The sequence below is a fragment of the Juglans microcarpa x Juglans regia genome, chromosome 4D, assembly GCF_004785595.1.
Source record: "Juglans microcarpa x Juglans regia isolate MS1-56 chromosome 4D, Jm3101_v1.0, whole genome shotgun sequence".
Lineage (NCBI taxonomy): Eukaryota > Viridiplantae > Streptophyta > Magnoliopsida > Fagales > Juglandaceae > Juglans > Juglans microcarpa x Juglans regia.
This window is the reverse complement of record NC_054600.1, coordinates 7484312-7489314: the sequence shown is the minus strand read 5'-3', so window position 1 is coordinate 7489314 and position 5003 is coordinate 7484312.

Genomic DNA, 5003 nt, shown 5'->3' with positions numbered 1-5003 from the left:
CCACCTGCAATCATGCTACAACACCATGCTAGAACCAGTAGCAATGACGACACAATGTGCCCACTATTGTTGTGAACCAGACAACCTCCACAGAAATAGCCGCCAGGAAGTTTTCTTCACCCCAGATCTGTCGCGCATCCTCTCGCTACGCCATCACGCATAGAAGTTCCTTCGTCGTCGATTTCACTCGGGCCATAACTTCGGCGTCTCGGACTCTTAGTGAGCTCTCTCCCTTCCTCACCCCGTACTCTCTCTCTCTCTCTCTCTCTCTCTCACTCACTCATTTCGTGTTCTGCCTTCTTGGAAAATAGACGACACTTCTCGCCGGAAACCGCAACGACAAACCATGTCGCATAGCTACTCTCCCGTAATCCTTTTACTTCATTTGTTAAAACACATATACCTTGCACAGTAAATTGTCGTAGCATTTGATAGGCTATTCTTGTGGTTAAACTAAGAAAAATTAGGTGTTTGGAATATGAGGATATTTTACAGTTAAATCACGTGATCATTTGAAGAAATTATGGGAAATCAAAGTATTTTGTGGAGAGAAGAAATTTTAGGGTTTCGAGGATTTTAGACATCAAAGAAATATAGTTTCTTTTTTTAATATCTCGGTTGTTAATTATGAAGTACACGTTCAATTAAAAATTTCACGAAAGTTATACGTGACTATTTTATAGGTGATAATCGATATTCCCTTGACTCTGTTGCGAAAAAATATAGAGAAGTTAAAAAGTCCAAGTAAGTAGGGTTCCTATGCTAGACTTTGCATAAAAGAAAAGAAATGGATTGAGTTTGATTTGTGAAAATATGCATGTTTGTTTTGAAAGAAATGTGAAAACAAGCTCAATTATGTGTTCTGCAATACTCATGAAATCTATATAAAAGAAAAAGTATTTTTCTATCATGACTGGTGTAGATATGAGCAAACTTTAGGTATTTTATTTTTGAATTGTGCAAAAAGAGCAAATACGAAATTTGAAAATTTGTGCATGTTAAGTGAAGATGCTCTAAATTGATTTTTATTATGTGAAAATGATATGAACATGTTGAACACTCTGTTTGATATGATGTGGAATCTAGAAAATATTTGGCATGACATTTTGATTTTGTATCTCGCTCTGTTTTTCCTCTGCTCTGACCTTACCACGGGTGTAAAATTGTGGCCCCTGTTTGTGTTGATACCAACTGCTTTGTCTCTGAGTACACCCACTTTGAAAATAAAGTGATTTTTGCATGGTCTTTCTTGTGTGCACACTCGGGGCTCCGTAAATGATAAAGGGTAGACTTACTTTTGTCTCTGCCCGGTTTGGCCACCGGAGATAGCACAACCCTACCATGAGGGTTAAACATGGCCTTTGTTCGTATATGATGCTTTGATATGAGATGATGGTGATGATACTCAGTTATGCAATGCCAAAGGACTTTGGAACATAAATATTTTGATGCTCTGATAGTCTTGAAAATGTTTTGCTCTACGTTTTGTACTGTGTAAATGCTCATGTTTGCATACTAGTATATTTTCTCTGCTTACTGGAGTTGTTGATAACTCACCCCCTTAGCTCTACAATATTTTCAGATGTTTTGGATGTTTTTGCTGAAGTTCGAGAATAGGAAGCAATGGTAAGGCTATGTGAGCATAGTTTATTAAGTACAAGAAGGGTACTTGGGTTATTAGAGAATTTTATTCAGTAATTTCGTTTTGCTTTGTTGACTTGGTATTTTGGAAAGTTGACACCTATTTTGTGAATTTTTGGTGTTCTTAGTTAATCATTTTGGAGTAGTTGGTTTAAAATAATGAAATCTATGAGTAATTGAGAAATTGGAGTTTATATCTATATGCTGAGATACGATTTTAAGTGACAAGAAGTAACTCTCTAACCCATTCGGGACTGGGGCGTTACAGTTTGCCATTCTAAGAGTTTCACTAATGACCTTGTGAAAAATAAGAATAGCAAGTTCTGATATATTAGTATATATTTTTGGTTTCTAGAAGTAGTAAAATTCCCATAATACTTCAAAGCATATCTCATTGTATTCCTCTTTTAACATTTGAGACTCACATTTTGAGTAAATTGCATGGACATGTAGTCAGTCCAAGCATAAACATTAGGGTCCTGCATCTTCCAAATCTTAGACCAAAGTCCTATGGTAGGAGAACTACTTGAAGACTGACCCTTCCTACTCTCCTGTATGCCTCCTAGCAAATGATAAGCACTTCTAACTAAAAATTTCTCATCTATAGTACATCTCCAAGTAAGCTTATCCGGGGCATTACAAAGACTGATGGGAATTCTGCTTATCAACTCTGCTTCATCCTCAGAAAACTCTTCTTTTAGCAAAGATACCTTCCATCGATTGCAGTTTGTGTCAATTAGCATTTTAACAAGAGAATTCTCCTCCAAAATTCTCACTAGGGATTGAACCTTGAAGGAAGAAGGTCGAGGAATTCACCTATCGTGCCAAATCTTCACTGACTCACAATTTCCAATCTTCCAAATCAGTCCTTATTTGAGTAACTACTTTGCTACCAGGAAACTTCATTAGATAAAGGATGCATTACTACCTTGCTTGGCATTCAAAAAATCTAATTTATAGTAGCACTTACCTTAAGAACTCTAGCTACCAGTGATTGATCTCGCTCAAAATGATCTTTAGAATCCTGAAGATGCCCACACAGTAGGTTGGGGTGGCCTGAATAATAGACTTGAGAAGGATTTCTTTGCCTGCCTGAGATAAGAACATTACTTTCCTGTTGCTCATTCTGCTCCTGATCTTGTTCAGAATTGACATAAAGCAATTGATTTATGTTTCCCCACATAAGAAGGAAGGCCTAAATATTTCTCATCTAACTTGGATACTCTCAGCCATGTAGTAGATAGGATGAAGGGGATATTTGGGTCGTCTTGCTACCAGGCCCATGACTGATAAGCAGCCCAACTTGTCATTTTGACCTACAAGGCCTGTAGCCCAAGGGCCGACGGGAGTATGATATCAACAAGGGGAAAAGCATCATTCGCAAGGTCATAATGCCCCCAAATGAAGGCAATTATCTTGAGATGGATGATCTCAAGAAATCAGAGTAGTTATCCCCTCCTCATTTATTAAGGGATAACTAGAGATAAATGAAGGGAATGGATGGTTATCGACTTCCTGGACACGCCCCTGCATCTTTATAAATAGTACACAAAGGTAACAAATGTTCTTCTGAGCATTATTGACATATTATATATTGAGACTACTTCTCTAACTTAGGCATCAGAGTTTATCATGGGCAACCAGTGCCGTCGGGTTTTTTTTTTCAGGTCGTTTGAGTTGTTGGTGGTGTGAAACACATCTTTTACAATGGCGTCGTATATGGGATCCTTTGCAGACTTCAACGTGATTTTCACATACCAACTATTACGCTATCTCAAGCAATTCGTGATCAAGAGATGAATGCAACGGAGATAGAAGCGAGGCTGGTAGAGGCCGAACAGAAGCTGAGAGAGGTTGTGATGGTAGTGGGGTCGTTACAAAAGGAGAACTAAGAATTCAAGTGGCAGAATGCCGTGTTTCCTCCTCTCCAGAATGGGCAAGTAGAAGGAGACGCACAAAGTGCACGAGGTGTGAATATGGAAGATCTGGAAAAGAATAAGCTACATGATTAAGTACATAGCCTTATTGACAAATATGAAGAGAAGACAAGAAGGATGGGAGGATCCTCTTTAGTGGAATAGCTGCTCACCCGCACTGACCTCCCTTACAACAAAGAAGTGATGGTAGTTCCCCTCCCACCACGGTTTAAGGTTCTTCAGATTGACTTATATGATGGGTCAAGAGATCTTGTGGATCACATCGAAAACTTCAAAGCACACATGACACTCCACGGCTTTCCCAGGGAGGTGGTGTGCCGTGCTTTCCCATTAATGTTGAAAGGAATAGCAAAAGGGTGGTTCAAGACGTTGCGCTCAGGATCCATCAGTAGCTTTGAAGAGCTGGCCAGACATTTCCTTACACAATTCATGGTGAGTAGGAGGCACCACAGACCAACCGCTTACCTATTGACCATCAAGCAAAAAAAAAGGAGAGAGCTTGAAAACGTATTTGACTCATTTCAACAAGGAGAGACTAACCATAGATGACCAGAATGAAAAGATCACGTTGGCTGTCCTCTTGGGGACATCTAGCCGCTTCACCCATTCATGGCTGAATTGGCTAGGAAAACCCCCTCCACCCTAAGGGAGTTTATGGATAGAGCAGACGATTTTGTAGACACGTTATAAGCTCTCCTAGAGCCAAGGAAGCAGGATGTTAAGTCGGAAGCCAAAAACCAAAATAGTTCCAAAGACAAAAAGACCAGGCAGGGTCATCAGGATGAAAGACGAGAAAGGTATTCCAATCAAAGAGACCAAGGGTGCCACCTCATTCACAATAACATGAGCATGCAAGAAAAAAATAAGATGGTAAGGGAGAAGGAACATCCCCCAATAAGAGGGCACCAGTACTGTAGGTACCACTAGTCAGGTACTCACTGGACGGAAGATTACACCACATTAAAGAAGAGGGTTGCCAACCTCACAGGAAGTGGGCAGCTCGAAAGAATGCTCGCTGACTATCTCAACCCAGAGAAGGAAGAGGGTCGTAAGCACAAAAGTAGGTGAAGCAGAAGCCCCAGACGCCAGAGGGCAGAGGAGGAACGAAGACATAATACACCCTGGCAACCACGAGGTACAGACCAAGCACCCCTTAGAGATACCTGTACTATAGCAGGAAGTTTCATCTGTATGGGTGTAATAGTAGCCAGCAGAAAGGCTCACACCCGGAGAGTAAGATACCATGAAGTATACATGGTAGAAAAATCTCCCAAGCATCCCAGGTTAAATGCAACCCTTACCATCTCCTTTGGAGACAAGGACTACCAAGGAGTTCTATACCCCCACGATGACGGCCTAGTTGTCACTTTGCTGGTAGGCAACTACACAATACCAAATGAATTTCGATAGACAATGGAAGCTCAG